This window comes from Ovis aries, chromosome 3, assembly GCF_016772045.2.
Source record: "Ovis aries strain OAR_USU_Benz2616 breed Rambouillet chromosome 3, ARS-UI_Ramb_v3.0, whole genome shotgun sequence".
Taxonomy (NCBI): Eukaryota; Metazoa; Chordata; class Mammalia; order Artiodactyla; family Bovidae; genus Ovis; species Ovis aries.
In genome coordinates this window covers 193,507,203-193,524,893 of record NC_056056.1, presented here as the reverse complement: position 1 = coordinate 193,524,893, position 17,691 = coordinate 193,507,203, and the positions used below count along the sequence as shown (strand labels likewise).

The 17,691-nt window shown below is 42.0% G+C and overlaps 1 protein-coding gene and 1 pseudogene across 1 annotated transcript in view; both read right to left on the bottom strand.

The window, feature by feature from the left end:
• The window catches only part of ST8SIA1 (ST8 alpha-N-acetyl-neuraminide alpha-2,8-sialyltransferase 1), a 179,934-nt gene that overhangs the window by 91,062 nt on the left and 71,181 nt on the right, over positions 1 to 17,691 (bottom strand). The gene's annotated exons all lie outside the window — the stretch shown is intronic.
• On the bottom strand, positions 952 to 10,547 carry LOC105613279 (large ribosomal subunit protein uL16-like; annotated as a pseudogene).

Below are 17,691 nucleotides of genomic sequence, written 5' to 3'. Positions count from 1 at the left end.
CATGTAAAATGGAAATGATAAAACCTTTATCAGATGAAACGTTTAGCAAAAAGCCTAGCACATAGTAAGTTCTCAGCCAGCTACAGCTGTACAGTATATCTACACTTCACTCTATGTGTGTTAGTTGCACAGTTGTGTCTGACTCTTTGAGACCCCATGGACTATAGCCCGCTAGACTCCTCTGTCCATGGAATTCCCCAGGCAAGAATACTGGAATGGGTTGCCAGGCCTTCCTCCAGGAGATCTGTCTGACCCAGGGACTAAACCCAGTTTTCCCACATTGCAGGCAGACACTTTACCCTCTGAGGCACCAATTACAAAAATATAATTAACTCACTCTTTCACAGATTTTATTTAACATATTTGATTTTCATGAATATTTATTAGACATTTTACTTAAAAGGTAACAGTTTTATAAATTTATTTACTTCACTTTCACTTTTCACTTTCATGCATTGGAGAAGGAAATGGCAACCCACTCCAGTATTCTTGCCTGGAGAATCCCAGGGACAGAGGAGCCTAGTGGGTTGCCATCTATAGGGTCACACAGAGTCAGACACAACTGAAGCGACTTAGCAGCAGCAGCAGAAATAATACATTATTTAAATAAATGTACCTATTGTTTCTAATTTAAAATAAGAACAGTGAATTAAAACAAAAATATGTTCAACATTATTCTTCTTCTAAATAGAAGTATTGCAATTAAGGAACTTGTAGAGGAGTTATAAGCAACTTACACTCATTGCTTTATTTGCATATATGCTTATTGTAGAGTCATAATTAGTAAATTGAAACATATTTGAAACTCCATTATGTCTTTTTTCTATTTATTTGGCCATCTTCGTTTGCATACACTCCTCACTGCTACCCTGTCTCTCCTGCATTTATGGCAGCCTTTCATGTGCTGTAGGATAGTTCCATGATGTCTTTCATTTCCCAGAGACACACAGATTTCTTTTTTCTTTTTTGCACTTACCAATAAGATTCTCAAGTAAATGAAGCTTCATTGTTTTGTCAGCAGCAGCTTTGATGGACCATTTGGCTCACATAACCCTTAACTGACTTAGGGAGAAAAAATGTGCATTGACAGGGTGATTTTCAAGGCTAGAATGATTTCTTTTCAAGTGTACTAAACATAATGCCAACCCCATAGCAGCACTGGCAATAGAAAGTTCGAGGTTGGCCAATTTAACCCTCAGCACTTCTCAAACACATCCTAACTGAAGAAAACTTTGCAGACAGATAGAAGAATAACATACACAGACTGCGTATTTATACAGGTAACATAATACATCCATATGATTTGTCAATGATTCTCTAAGTGCCCAGGTCATGGAAAGGACTCAAAAGTCACGGAGGATGTAACACAGAAACAAATGACAGAGTCAGAGATTCTCCAACCCACTGTGTGACCTTGAGATTTTTACTGAACCTGAGTCTCAGTTTTCTCTTCTATAAAACGAAAATAAAAGGACCTTCTGAGAGGTATTAAGAGAATTAGATAGGATGATAATTAAAAAACATGCCGAGCCTGGCACTTCAAAATTACTCAGTAAATATTAGCGATTACTAACCTTAATTAACCACTTCAGCTCAGTTCAGTCGCTCAGTCGTGTCCGACTCTTTAGGACCCCATGGACTGCAGCACGCCAGGCCTCCCTGTCCTTCACCAACTCCCGGAGTCCACCCAAACCCATGTGCATTGAGTCGGTGATGCCATCCAACCATCTCATCCTCTGTCATTGTCTTCTCCTCCTGCCTTCAATCTTTCCCAGCATCAGGGTCTTTTCAAATGAGTCAGCTCTTGACATCAGGTGGCCAAAGTATTGGAGTTTCAGCTTTAGCATTAGTTCTTCCAATGAATATTCAGGACTGATTTCCTTTAGGATGGACTGGTCGTAACCAATAGCCACATTGCTTTGATCTCCTCCCTGTTTTCCATCATTTTTCCAGTGCCCACTTCCCCATATCCACTCTGCCTATCCCCATAGCTTACATACTCCTGCCTTATTCAGCTTACAACTTCTCTCAACTATCTGCAAGCGTGATTCACCAAGATTCCAGTGGTTTTTACAAACTAAAACATAAAACCCGAGTTTCCTTCAGGCACTCTCTTTTTAAAGACATGACATTATCCATTACATTTTAATGCCACTATTTTTTTTTACTAATATGATAACAGTTTGCCTTTCCTGCCCCCAAGGTCTCCTAGTCCGCACTTAATCCACCTCACAGCTGACAAATCCTCACCATGATTTAATTTTCTGAACCTAAATCTTCATGTTCTAAACCTTTCCTTGCCTCTATTTGTTCCTTAAGGGAAAGGTCAGCAATGAAGTGATAAAATGCCTTAAGAACTTAATGCCTGTCATTGACTTTTAATTTTTGACCTGTTCTATCTTCTTCCTTCTGAATATTATAGAGCATTCCACTACTTTAGCTGCAAGGTCTTTTTCATGAAATGGGATTACAATCTGAAAAAGAAGTCTTAAGAGGATTACTTAATTGATGGCTTTTACTACTTCCCAGAAAAGTCATGAACTTTTCAAGTCAAAAGATGATTTTTCTAACATACTAGTTTAGTGTCTATAATCTGGCTGAAATATTTTTCCTTATTAGAGTCCCAGGGGCTAAAATATTATTACAGTCTCTGGTAAGAGGTTGTTTGGGAGCTATATTGATTGGCTTGTTTCCTAAACATCTTGGCTCTGCAGTGCTACAAAGACTAAAAAATGTTTCCCTCTAGCAGCTGAGGCAAGATACCTAAAACAAGCAGGGAAGGAGTATGTTAATTGAAAAGATGGTGGTATTGTAAGAGCCGTCATTTCAAAATGCAAATCCCACATGTTTGTTTTGCAAGAAAATTGGTGCTGGGATATCTGATGGCTGGAAGATTAAAGAAGAGAGCGTGATGGCCTCAACATGGGGGCCTAGAGCCTGGGGATGCCAGCTCCAGGCAGGGAGGAGACCCAGGGGACACCGACTCTTCTAGCTCCATCACTGCTCCTGCCCTTTAGTTCTGCTTGGGCAGAGGGCAAAGCCTGGCTGAACTGACACCACTGACAGTGATTTTGAATCTTTGGAAAGAGGAGCAATTTCTTCATTGTGGTATCTTGCAAGATTGATTTCACTGCAACACCTGAGACCCTGTATTGATAAATAACCACCTAAGGGCAATAATAGTTGCAGCACCAATAGGGGTTCAATGTCTATTTGGGCTGTTCAACCCTACTTGAGCATCACCACCAGGCTTCTCTTACAGGCTTCAGTCTCAGACAATCATTTAGAGGTTTCCCAAGTGACTGCATCCAATGTGGGGCTTTCCCCCTCTGCTCTGTGATAATGAACTCCAAGTTTCTTACATAAAAATATATATATGCGTGTGTATATATATATATATATATGTGTGTATATATATGTATATGTGTGTATATATATATGCCACACCTAGCTGGGAGGTCTACCAGGATTACAGTCGGTGATTTTACATAGTATAATCAAGCTGCTTCATTCCTTCCACTAAATTTACTGAACCTCTATCGCATCCCAAGCTTCAGGGTAATAACTGAGATACTGTAACAGAGAACAAACCTGAAATATATACAACAGCCCCTTCTCAAAGCTCTGCCTCCCAGGCTTAACTTTTAAAGCTATAACACTTTCATTCATATCGAGATAAAAAGTTGCAGAACAGAGAATAACATTTGTCTTCCTGATGTTTACAGGATGTCCAAGAGAATAACATTTGTCTTCTTGTATATTTACCTGACCTATGGAGACAACTACAAGAACAAAAGGATTCTGCACCAAGAAGTTTGCAAAAACCAGCCATACCTCTTCCCCTTTCAGTACAGAAGCCTGAATCCGAATTTGGGTAAGATGGATCTTTAGGACACTAGTCTGTCATCTTCTCGGTCTGAGGGTTTTCTGGATAAAGTCATGATTCCTTGTCCAAACATCTCATCTCTTCACTGACTGACTGGCCTGTCGTGTGGCAAGCAATATGAGCTGAGACTTGGTAATAGAAAGTACTACAGAACTCCCTACCCTCCCAAATTAAATACTGTCCCTGGGACAGTGAATACTGTCTCAAATGAGAGAGAACCTTGAATCAAATACTTAAAACAACTGAATCTGAAGTGATGAATGAGGGGTATCTGAAGAAAGGTACCTGGAGGAACTTATATTCAAACAGGATCCAAGGGATTAACACGAGTGAACCAGATAAGAGAACATAAGAGCTTTCCAGGGAAAGAGACAGAGTGTCAAAAAGCTGTATAGAAAGAGAGCACACAGACACAGTATTTATTAGGTACTGAAAGCAGGCCAGAAAGGTGAAGAGTCAAGGGTGAGAGGGAGCACCATGCAAACGGATGCCAGAGCCCTGGGCAGGGAACAGAGTAGGCAGAGCCTTGTGGGCCTAAGAAGTCTGTCTTATCCTGAAATCAATGGGATAGCTGATCAAGGATTTTAAACAATGGGATGACACAATCTGATTTGCATTCTAAAACAGTAACTCAGGCTGCAATTTGGAAATCGACTGGAGAGGAGGCCAGATTAGATAGAAGAAGGCCAATAAGGGACTATTATAAAATCCTGGGCAAGAGGCCACTGTCACCTGGAACAGCGGGGGAGAGGCAATGGTGGAAAATAAGGAAGAGAAATGGGAAAGACAAATATCTTCTCAAACATTCAAATGCCCTTCAGCTCTATCCAATAACAATTTCTCAAGAATAATATACTTGAAAACTGGTTTAATAATAGCAAAACAAACTAAAATAAAATACAGTAATTCCCTTATATACAAACCTTCAAGTTGCAAACTTTCAAAGATGTGAATGTGTGTTTCATCAATGTCAGGCATCAGTGAAATTGCAGTTTGCCTTCTGTCTCCTATTGCTGACTATCCATCAGCTCTACCATCTCCTACCTCCTCTCGCTCCTCCAGTCAGTAACTCTTCTTGCCTGTTCACTCAATGCCAGCCCCCATATGCCTTGGACTGTACTACTGCACTTTTCAAGGTACTGTACTATACGACTAAAAATGCTTTTACTTTTGTATTTTTGTGTATTATTTGGGTGAAAGTATTATAAATCTATTATAGTACTGTACTATATAATAGATTGTTAGTTTAGATACCTAGGCTAACTTTGTTGGATTTAAAAAATATTGGATTTATGAATGCATCCTTGAAACAAAACTCATTCATATGTAGGGGACTTATTATAACAACTACATGTCCAGCACCAAAACTGCGGCTTAACTTTAAAACTGTATGATCGTGTTCGTCTCAAAACTAGAATGAAACCCTAAGTGATCTCGGGCATGCCACATCCCATACAACGTGGGTCGTTGTTAACACCCACTCCCTTTCCTCCTCCCAGTATTGCGGCCTTCACAGGACTGATCCTGAGTCCTTCCAGCACAGGCAGCATCTCCTTACAAAAGAATGAAGCTGCAGTCATGTGGTTGCAAAAGCTCTGGAAGAACAACTCTCTCTCCTATTGTTAATTCAGCTTGTTTTCACTTCCCATCTGCCATGCTACGTGCCAGGCCCTATCTAGATACTGCCCTCAGAAGCTTTCTGGTGTGCAGAAAGCATGTGAACAAATCACTGCTATTCAGTAGTACAGTGACAGAGATATACACAAATTGGGGCAGGGCAGAGGAGGGGGAGAGCAGATTTTTAGTTGACATGGCAGGCAACAGAGATTTTGGAGAGGAAACTGGGATGCTTTAGCTGGATCTTGAAAGGTAAAGAAGAATTATCAGACAATGAAAGAAAGAGTATGCTGGGCCGAGGGAATAAAAAAGCACAACTTTTGAGGGGAAATGCAAGTTACGTGGTAATCACAGAGTACAGCTGATTCTTGAATGTAGGGGGAAGGGTGGTTAGGGAGCCCAATCGTCTGCACAGTCAAAAAAGTTCTCATGTTAACTTATAGTCAGCCCTTCTTATACATGGTTCCTCTGTATTCACGGTTCTGAATCTGAGTTTCAACCCACAGGAGATAAAGTAGTACTTTAGCATTTACCATTGAAAAAAATCGGCATATAAGTGGTCCCATGCACTTCAAACCAGTGTTGTTTGAGAATCAATTGTATAAAGTAATAAGCAGCAGGGGAAAGAAGGTGGATGGCTATTACTAAACTGATACCATCGTATATTCTCTGAGAGTTCAGATATTGAAGGCCTGTGTGCCACTGAATGAAGTCTGACCTTTATCTATAGGTGGTAATCAGGCAGGATTAACTTGTCTAAGACTGAGTGCCTGCAGTCTAAAAAAGGAAGTGGCCTCTGGTAAAAGCACCATTGAGGCCAGCAGTGGTCTGTCACTGAAGGCCCTCAATCCAGGCCAACAGCAAGCCAGGATCCCAGCCCTCCCATCATGCCAGGCAAGAGGGCAACTCTTACCCATCCCTGAGCCAACTGACAAATCCCTTTTCTGGCAAGCTATGTCGTTCACCCATGGGTGCAAGGCGTGTCCTCTGGCTGCCAGTCATGACTACAGAGGGCTCTCCATCAGCCACAAACTCTGAGATGATAAACCAAGACAAAGCCAAGCTCTGCTGTCTGTTCAGTTCAGTTCAGTTCAGTCGCTCAGTCGTGTCTGACTCTTTGCGACCCCATGAACTGCAGTACGCCAGGCCTCCCTGTCCATCACCATCTCCCGGAGTTCCCTCAAACTCACATCCATCAAGTCGGAGATGCCATCCAGCCATTTAATCCTTTGTCATCCTCTTTTCATCCTGCCCCCAATCCCTCCCAGCATCAGAGTCTTTTCCAATGAGTCAACTCTTCGCATCTGTATCTTAGTACAAAAATACCACAGTTTTTTGATCACATGAGGGGAAGAGTTAGCACTCCTAATTAGATGATTAATACGCCAGCCTAGCTTAAGGGTCCCTCTCCTGGAGTCTTGAACATCTAGAATCTCATCATTTTTAATCATGCAAAGGCAGCAGAGTATCTGCCAGCTGCTACTTGTCCTTCTCCATGAGTTTCCTGCGCTGACCCTGCTCCAGAAGGCTTGGCGAGTGTTCAGTCTGGCCACTTGCTTTTGTTTGCTTGCATGGCAAGCAGAGAGGAGCAGCCTAACCATTTACATTTTGTAACGACAGCCATTGGCATTAGGGTGCAGGGCATTGCAGGGAGGCAAGTTCGTTAACAGTGAAACTTGTCAGAGAGTTCTCGAATGAACCTATGTAACAGATGACAAACCCTGACCTACTGCAGTGGCAGAGAGGTCTTGAAAGAGGGGGTGGAATCAAGAGATATTTACAGAAGGAAACAGCACTGGAAAAGTGGTTGGTACAGAGGATGGACTCAAACATAAGTACAACTCCGGTGATTGAGTGGGTTATGGTATCATTTCCTGCAGCAGGGAATAAAGAGAAGCTGATGGGGAGCGAGAGAGTTAAATTTTGAACATGTGGAAGGTAAGGAGTCTCTGGGACACTGAAGACAGGACCCAAATAAGGGGAGAGAAAGGGTCTCTTTTCACTCACCACCGCCTCCCCAGGAGTGCGTCCAGTCCCTAGTACACAACGAAGTTGCTTAATAAATGCCTGATGAATGAATGTGTCAAGTCTCTATTTTATACAGAATTACCTAAATTTTAGGAAAGCATAGTTTTGCTGGCACAGTGCATATTCATTTTGGTGGCAAGTTCAACACACGTGAAAGGGAATTTCTGGGGCAGCAAAGCCTTATTTTAAAATGTAACTCAACTCTGATTATATGTTGTTGATTTTCGATTTGTACTAAATTTTATGGATCACATAGAAGTACTATAGTTTTTATATAATCAACAAGGACCTACTGGAAAGCACAGGAAACTATACTCAGTTCTTTGTAATAAGGGAAAAGAATATGAAAAAAAATACATACATATATAGATGTATATACACATACAACTGTGCTGTATACCCATAACTAACATGATATTGTAAATCAGCTATACTTCTTTAAAAACATGACACTTGAACAGGACTAATAGATATTTGTAAATAAATAAGTAAATACAAATAAAATTAAGATTGCTGCTGCTGCTGCTAAGTCGCTTCACGTGTGTCCAACTCTGTGCAACCCCATAGATGGCAGACCACGAGGCTCCCCCGTCCAGGGGATTCTCCAGGCAAGAACACTGAAGTGGGTTGCCATTTCCTTCTCCAGTGCATGAAAGTGAACAGTGAAAGGGAAGTCGCTCAGTCATGTCTGACCCTCAGCGACCCCATGGACCGCAGCCTTCCAGGCTCCCCCATCCATGGGATTTTCCAGGCAAGAATACTGGAGTAGGATGCCATTGCCTTCTCTGAAAATTAAGATTAAGGCTTATTTTACTGGAAAAGAAATACTATGCTTTTCCCTGGAGTCCATACATATCACTGGCCTTCAGGTTTGAAGAACTCCAACAATCTCCATCTCATCTGGAAGCACCTGCCAACTGCAGTTACGTCATTTCTTAATGACCTTGTGTGTAACAGTCAACATCTATGTCAGACTTTAACAAGAAAAAAAACAATTTGGAAATGTATATGTTTTAAGGTTCCAGAATAACAATACTTTGTGAATGTGCTATCATCTGAATAGTAGATAAGACCCCAAATTGTATTGGATCGGCCTAAAGGTTCATTCGGGTTTTTCTGTAAGATGGTACAGAAAAACCCAAATGAAACTTTTGGCCAACTCATCAGAGTAGACTGAACCCTAAGAAGAGCAAAATTTAAGCAAAATAGTCATATACTTATAAGGAGCTGCTAGCCAGTGCATTAACAGCAGATCACCCAGAGTAAAAATTCTCGAATTAATTTAATTTGCTATTGTCATTTTGCTCAGCACCTTTTTATTTTCTTTAGCAAAGAGTTAAAAGTCTGAGTCTCAGCAGACAGGAAAAATAAAATGTAGCAGAAAAATTTTATGTGTAATAGTTTTCAGAGTATAAAATATTGGTTATCCTCAGAAAGCACTTCTATTTCCATTACAGTCAGCAAATCTTGATCCACACCCTATCCATCCTAAATTTCACCACACTTAGCCTGTCACCTATCCCGCCAGACTCCTCTGTCCATGGAATTCTCCACGCAAGAATATTGGAGTGGGGAACCATTTCCTTTTCCAAGGGATCTTCCCCACCCAGGAATCGAACTCAGGTCTCCTGCATTGGAGGTGGATTCTTTACTCTCTGAGTCACCAGGGAAGTCCCATATTTTTCAGACAAACTGCTAATACATTGCCTTGGTTAACAATTTGCCCAGATTCTCTCCTTCACTGAGCATCTGTGTCCTCCACAGAGGTGACCCAAGAGAGGGTAAGAACTTAATATTTTGTCTAGAAAATTCTTCTTTATCAGGCCTAATTCTCAGCCTGAACCCACACTCAGGTCACTGCAGACTTGGCCTGAGCCCTGGGAAATGTGGACCAGCCCTGGCTTCAGGGAAATGATCTGGGAAAGTAGCCACCCAAAGCTGTGGGAATCACCATCAAGTTACCCACGGTCTTCTGCCTCTGGCCTTGTGGTATGACGCTGGTAACTTGGCTTCTGTCTTATTTTCAAAACACAGTCCCACATTGTTCTTCCAGATTCCTGGTGCCCAGCTCAGACTCAGTTCTAGAAATGTACCTCTGCCTTGTTCTCAAAAACTGTCCCTATTAGGCCAGGATTAGGGATGAAATTAACATCGTTGACTTCAAACACTCCTTGGAAGGACTGATGCTGAAGTCATTTGATGGGAACAGACGACTCATTGGAAAAGTCCCTGATGCTGGAAAGACTGAGGGCAGAAGAAGAGGGCGTCAGAGGATGAGATGGCTGGATGGAATCACTGATGCAATGGACATGAACTTGGGCAAGCTTTGGGAGATGATGAGGGACAGGGAGACCTGGTGTGCTGGGGTCACAAAGTCCCTGGGGTCGCAAAGAGTCAAACATGACTGAGCGACTGAACAATAGGGATGCATTTGAACCTGCAACCGTTAAGGATAGTGTTTCATGCCCCCATGTTTTCAAATTCATCCACATTAGACTTAGCAAATCTCCACTTCCTGGACATGTGGATCTTCTGGCCGCCAGGAAACTTGAATTGGCCCTGCAGAGGGCCTCACATGCTCCTTGTCCTTCTTCAGCTTGTGGGGATGGACATTATGACTTGGCCAATGTGGACCCTGGCCACTGTGCCCTAGGGCTTTCCAAAGGCACCACACATACCTGTCTGGAGCCTATCAGCTCCAGCACAGAACAACATCTTATTCATACAGATGACATGATGGGGTGGAGCCACACAAGGATGTGAAAACCACCTTTGCCACAGCTTTTCACCATGTGATTGCCTGACAAATAAGGGAAGCCTCCAGAGCTTCAGAGGAAAGCTACTCATGCTTACCTCACACCATGTGGCCACAGAGTGGCAGCTCATCCACTTTTGCCTTCTTCCGCCCCAGGTCAAAGATGTAGATCTTAGCATCTGAGACACCTTGGCAAAAGGGAGATTTTGGGTACGGATTTTTCTTACAGTACCCATAACACCGTGCAGGGCAGCAGCCCATGGGACACCAGAAACTTCGGTGGTGTGGCAAAGGGAAAGAGCCAGTAATTCTCTACTTTTTGGAGCTGTGGAGCTTCTGGTGGCCAGGAAACTCGAACTTGGCCCCGGAGAGGGCCTCAATCACGTGCTTCTTGCTTTTGCAGCTTGGTGTGGAGGGACATTATGACTTGGCCAAGTCCTAACGATCTCCATGCTGGAAACGTCCATCCTGTTCCCCTGGGTCCCTGCCTGGATTAAAGAATCAGCTCCCAAGTCTCTAGAAGGATGGGACCCTGCTCTCCTCTGGTCTGTACCTCCCTGAAGCTGCCAGTTGCCAAAATGTCTAGCCTAGTGGCTGGAAACTTGAAATCAATGACAGTTGAACCTGGCTCTCTGGATAGAGCTTCACACTAGTGGAACATTATGTTTTTCTTCTTTTTCAAATTGAAGTATAACTGATTTGCAATGTTGTGTTACTTTCAAGTGTACAACAAATTGATGTAGGTACACATATGCATCTATTCTTCCTCAGATTCTTTTCATTACAGGTTATTACAAGATACTGAATATAGTTCCCTGTGCTATACAATAGGTCCTTATTGTTTATCTTTTTATATATAGTAGTGTGTGTATGTTAATCCAAAACTCTTAATTTAACCTTCCCTCTCCTCCCTTTCCCCTTTGGTAACCATTCGTTTATTTCCTTTTTATTTTATTAAAGTATAGTTGATTTATAATATTAATTTCTACCATATAGCAAAGTGATTTGGTTATATACACATTCTTTTTCATATTTTTCATTGTGATTTATCACAGATATTGAATATATATTTCCCTGTGCTATACAGTAAGACCTTGTTTACACATTCTCTGTATAATAGTTTGTATCTGCTAAGCCCAAACTCCCACTCTATCCCTTCACCATCCCCCTCTGCCTTGGCAACCATAAGCCTATTTTCTATGTCTGTTTCTGTTTTACAAATAAGTTTATTTGTATCATCTTTTTGACTCCAGACATATAAGTGATATATGGTACTTGTCTTTCTTTTGCTTCTTATTATCTCCTGGTTACTGACAACAGTTACCTAGATTGAGAATCTTAATCTACTTAGCTACTACTGGCTGGACCTCCTTTTAGTCTCCATAGCTAAATTTACTTCTCTGTTCTATCCCCTCACTGCCCTTCTTCACCCTGTCGGGCAAGTCTACCCTGAAGTTCTGACCTGCAGATAAGAAGGTGTGTCAGGCCATGAACAATGACAAGAACATTGCGTCAGCTCCCAAGGGACCTAAAGACTACAGGCCAATTAGCAGAAGAAAGAGAGTAAATTGATTTGAACAGATACAAACATTAAGATAATGTTCTCCATACTCACTTTGTATCTTTTTATTCCCTGACCAAATTAATTAAGTCAGAGAAAATTCAGTGTTGATATGCTCTAAGTTAATCAAATGTATCTTTATGCAGTTACTGCTGCTGCTGCTGCTAAGTCGCTTTAGTTGTGTCCAGCTCTGTGCGATCTCATAGATGGCAGCCCATCAGGCTCCCCCATCCCTGGGATTCTCCAGGCAAGAACACTGAAGTGGGTTGCCATTTCCTTCTCCAATGCAGGAAAGTGAAAAGTGAAAATGAAGTCACTCAGTCGTGCCCAATTCTTAGCAACCCCATGGACTGCAGCCTACCAGGCTCCTCTGTCCATGGGATTTGCCAGGCAAGAGTCCTGGAGTGGGCTGCTATTGCCTTCTCCGTTATGCAGTTAAGAGATCGCTAATAGAGTTAAGAAATGCAAATGAGTACATCAAGAGCAAAAAAGAAACTGAGGCTTCCTGGTATGAAAACAAAAGCTCAAAATGAAATCAAAATCAGAAACGCCTCTCTACAGCTGGACATTGGCCCGTAAGAAGGACCAAGATAAAGACAACAGCTGAAGAAAAACAAAGATATACCAGCTTTCTCTGCAGGAAAATATCCTGTCATGTCAACCAAATCAAAGAAGAAAATGTTCTATGGAACACGCAAACCTCCTGAAAAGAGTTATCGCTCCCATCACACCTGCGGATGAGATCTGACTCAGTGGTAACTGGTGCCATGCAGGCTTTTCAATTGTTTCCAGGAAGTTGTATGTCTGAGCCATGATCAGTCTTTGCACTAAATTTTATACACTGTCAAACATTTTAAAAAGGTCCATACCATGGCAAGATAGACCACTCATTACATCTCATTTCCATTTTATTTTCAACCATAGACAACCTGTGATAATTTTATTAGAAAAGAGAAAGTGTTTGTTGCTCAGTCATGTCCAACTCTTTGCAACTCCCTGGACTGTAGCCTGCCAGGTTCCTCTGTCCATAGAATTCCCCAGGCAAGAATACTGGAGTGGGTTGCCATTTCCTCCTCCAGGGGATCTTCCCAACCCAGGGATCCAGCCCAGATCTCCTAGCATTGCAGGCAGAGTCTTTACCATCTGAGCTACCAGGCAAGCCCAATTTTCATTAGAGAAAGATCTTAATTTATAATTATTTTTAAGTTTGAAAGACAAACACATCTTTCAGTTTACCTTCAACTACTCTGTGGGGCAACTCATTTTTTTTTCCTTTTATGTTTATTTTAATTGGAGTATAATTGCTTTACAATGCTGTGTTAGTTTTTGCTGTACCACAATGTGAATCGGCTATATGTATACATATGTCTCCTCTCTTGAGACCCCCCCCACCCCAATCCCACCCCTCTAGGTTATCACAGAGCACCAAGCCAAGCCCTCTGTGCTATACAGCAGGCTCCCACTAGCTATCTGTCTTACAATGGTAGTGTAGTGTATATATATCAATCCTAATCTTCAATTAGTCCCACCCTCTCCCCTCATTGCGTCCACACATCTGTTTTCTACTCTGTGTCTCTATTCCTGTCCTGCAAATAGGTTCATCAGTACCATTTTTCCAGATTCCACATATATGTGTTGTTGTTTAGTCACTAAGTGATGTCTGACTTTTTTGTGACCCCATGAACTGTAGCCCATCAGGTTTCTCTGTCCATGGGATTTCTCAGGCAAGAATACTGGAGTCTGTCGCCATTTTCTGCTCCAGGGGATCTTCTCAACCAAGGGATAAAACCCGCATTAACTGCATTGGCAGCCAGATTCTTTAGCACCGAGCCACCAGGGAAAACCCCAATATACATGCTATATTCTATATCTGTTTTCCTCTTTCTGACTTACTTCATGCTGAATGACAGACTCTAGATTCATCCACAACTCACTTCTCATCTTGCACTTTCCTCTCCTCTGAGGATAACAGACATGTGGAAATCCTAGGATGACCCACTCTCCTTATCTTCTCAATTATAGAACAGTATGAGGAACAATAGTTAATCCACTGTTTGGACACAGCATCTTAATTCACTAGAAATTAATAATGTTTCTCACATTGCATATTTCTCACATCACATTTCAGCATATCATCATTATTAGCCAACTATAATGATACAAATGTCTGACTGCCAGAGTCTGAGGCATTCTCCATCACTTCTTTCTATTTTCCCAAACCCAAGACTCACCAGATTTATCTCCTCACTACTCACCAGCATGGAAAACTGACCCCTTTTCTAGTGCTTCCACTTCCCCATCGGTTCTTTTATTACCAAAATTCCTAAGAAATGCTTACATACCATAAATGCTTAAAAAGACAATAAAAGTAACATCATTATATGTTTGCATCATGCATTCATTACAAAGTACTTTTACATCCCTATTCTCATTTTAACTTTGTTTCTCATAAGAACACTGAAGTATGAACACCAGGTATTACCAATCCCGAGCTGAAAATTCTAAAATTCAGGCTGAAAATAGTTACAACCACTAATGACTTTCCTGAGATGACAAATAGCATCATAGAAAGGCCAGGTCTAAAACCCAGATCTTTAGATTCCATTCCCTACATATTTTTTCTCTATCACTGGCATTCAATCAATGATGACAGAATAAATGCCCTGAGGTAGTTAATGGCAGTGGAATCGTGTTCTGGATTCCTATAATAAAGAAGCAATGTACAGAGAATAAAGTGCTTCCCTCTGAGAACCTGGACTTCTCTATGACAGATGTGATGTGATTCATAAGGAACAAATATATTTGGTCATTCAGATGACCAAGATATGTTTCTGAAAGATATTTGGTCTTCATCCACAGTTCTTGCCTTACGGCTCCCCAAACCCTTGGAATTTCCTGAGTAATATGAGTGAAGGGAGCATCTTTTATAATATTTGGTCTCTTGTCACCAGTTCCTGGGGGCTTCCCTGGTGGCTCAGAGGATAAAGCATCTGCCTCCAATGCAGGAGACCTGGGTTGGGAAGATCCCCTGGAGAAGGAAATGGCAACCCACTCCAGTATTCTTGCCTGGAGAATCCCACGGACAGAGGAGCCTGGAGGGCTACAGTCCACAGGGTCACAAAGAGTCAGACACGACTGAGTGACTTCACTTCACTTCCCTTCCCTTCCCCAGTTCCTGAAACTCCTTCAGAGCCACAAAGGTGAAATGGGTGTTTTGTTATTCATCACAAGCCCCTTCACACCACAACTGGGTTTATGCTAATGAAGGTCACTTTTGGAAACCACCTAAGGATGGGGGCTGGTTGTCAAGGGAACTCATCACGAACAGAGGATTGGAAGTTTCAGTCTCACTCCCTGGATCTCCAGGGAGAGGAGAGTGGCTAACGGTTGAATCAAATACTAATGGCCAATATGCTAGTCAATCATGCTGACATAATAAAACCATCATAAAACACCCCAAGGATGAGGTTCAGAGATCTTCCAGGTTGTGGAAACAGGGTGCTTCCACTTGCCACCAAGCAAAGCCCCAAGAACAGAAGCTCCTTTGTCGGGGACATTGCTCTATGTAACTCTTCATCAGGCTGTTGATCTGTATCCTCTAATAGCCTTTGTAATAAATCGGTAATGGAACAAGTAAACGGATTCCTTGAGTTCTGTGAGCAGTTCAAGCAAACTCACAGAACGCAAGAAGGAGGTCATAGGAACCTCTGATTTATAGACGGTCAGTCAGACGTCTATGGGGCCGCACAGAGTCGGACACGACTGAAGCGACTTAGCAGCAGCAGCAGCAGTCAGAAGTCAATCAGGATAAGACCTGGACTTGCGACTGGCAGCCTGAGTTGGAAGGAGTCACTGGAACCTCCAATGCATAGTCAGCCAGTTAAAAGCACAAGCCATAACCTGGGCTTGCCACTGATGTCTGAAGTGGAGGGCAATCTTATTGGACTGAGTCCTTGGTGTGTGTGCTAAGTCACTTCAGTTGTGTCCTCTCTTTGTAACCCCATGAACTGTAGCCCACCAGGCTCCTGTGTCCATGAATACTAGGCAAGAATACTAGAGTGGGTTGCCATGCCTTCCTCCAGGGCATCTTCCTGACTCAGGGATCAAACCTGTATCTCTTAGTCCTTGGAATCTGATGCTAATTCCAGGTATGTAGTGTCAGAATTGAGCTGAATTGTAAGACCACCAGTTGATGTCTGAGAATTGCTTGGTGGTGTGGCGAAGTCTCCAGTCACACACATTGGAATTGGGTTCAAGAACCCATTTAATAGAAACCAAAATAAAGGGACTAGTCTTATTTCTCCTTCCTAAGTGGGCCATAAAGGCACTCAAAGTCAAAGGGAAACCACAGTGTGGCAGGAGATCCTAGAGCCTGCATGTCTGTACTCTGCTTTTTATTTTCTCTCAGATAGCTACAAAAAGAAATGTCTCATTTCTTTTAAGAATATTCATCTAAGGGAAGTAAAAAACTTAAAATGGTTTCAAGGTAACTGATATAAATTAACAATAAATCACCAGAACCCATAATTTTTCAAGAAGAAAAAAAAGAGAATAAACAATAATACACTGGAAATCAGATGGGCCAGGTTCTACACGTCAGCCCTCCACTTGCAATCTCTAGAATCATGTGTTAGAATCAATCTTTAGAATCATGCAATCTCTAGAATCATGCAATCTCTAGAATCATGCCTGCCTCAGTTTTCAGTTTCACCTATGAAATGAAGACCACAGTAACCATCACACAGGGTTGCTATGAGGATAAAGCGAGCTAACATGTGAAAAAAACTAAGGCAGATAGTACAGGTCAACACACGGCTTCTCAGGTGGCACTAGTGGTAAAGAATCTGCCTGCCAGTATAGAAGACATAAGAGACATGGGTTTGATCCCTGGATCAGGAAGATCCCCTGGAGGAGGGCATGACAACCCACTCCAGTGATTTTGCCTGGAGAATCCCATGGACAGAGAAGCCCAGTGGGCTACAGTCCATGGGGTCACAAAGAGTCCTGAAACGGCTTAGCATGCATGCACAGGTCAGCACATGGAGGGAGTCTGTCCAGAGCTGAAATACTAAAATTGCCTAGCCTCTCTTTTGGTTAGACACAGCCATGAGACTCAGTTCTGATCACTGGCACATCAGCAGGAGTCTATCCATATTTTCCTCTTTTGTTTCCTCTCCACCCTACAGGGATCCTGGATCAAAACTGGGTTACTTGGCCATCAGCTAAGGCTGTTCAAGCAGGAGCCTAAGAACCAGATGGCACTGTGTGGCCACCACCCAGCCTTAAACTACTCACCTAATTTTGAATTACTGCTTGAGATAAATAAGTACCTATTTGGTTAAGCCCCTATGTCAGAATTAGAGAAATTTGATAATAAAGCCATGGGGAATCATAAGAGGTTCAAAGTTTAGCCAAAACAAGTCCGACAGCATGAACCAACACTGGCTTGGCAAAGATCTATGCCCACCAAACATTAGTCTCCTTAGTTTCCTTCAGTTGAAATGGTATGTGTTTGGAAAATGACTACCATCATACTGGTAAGTAAAAAAGCTGAATTACCGAAAGCCATATATTGTACAGTTGAATCTAAATTTGGTTAAGAGAAAAAAAAAAAAAATTGCTGTGTGAATGTCCAGAAGCTCAGAGGATTCTATTAAGCACATTACTCAGAAGGAAAATAAAAATGTGTATTTTCATTTTAACAAAGTCATTTTGACAAAACTGCTTCAACATGTCCTGCTGGGTTTCCCACGGGCCAAGGGTATGGTGGATCTAGGCCAAGTGGAAGTCTATGGCAACCAGAGAAACTGGAAATGAGTGTCTGTTTGAGGTGCATTAATTATG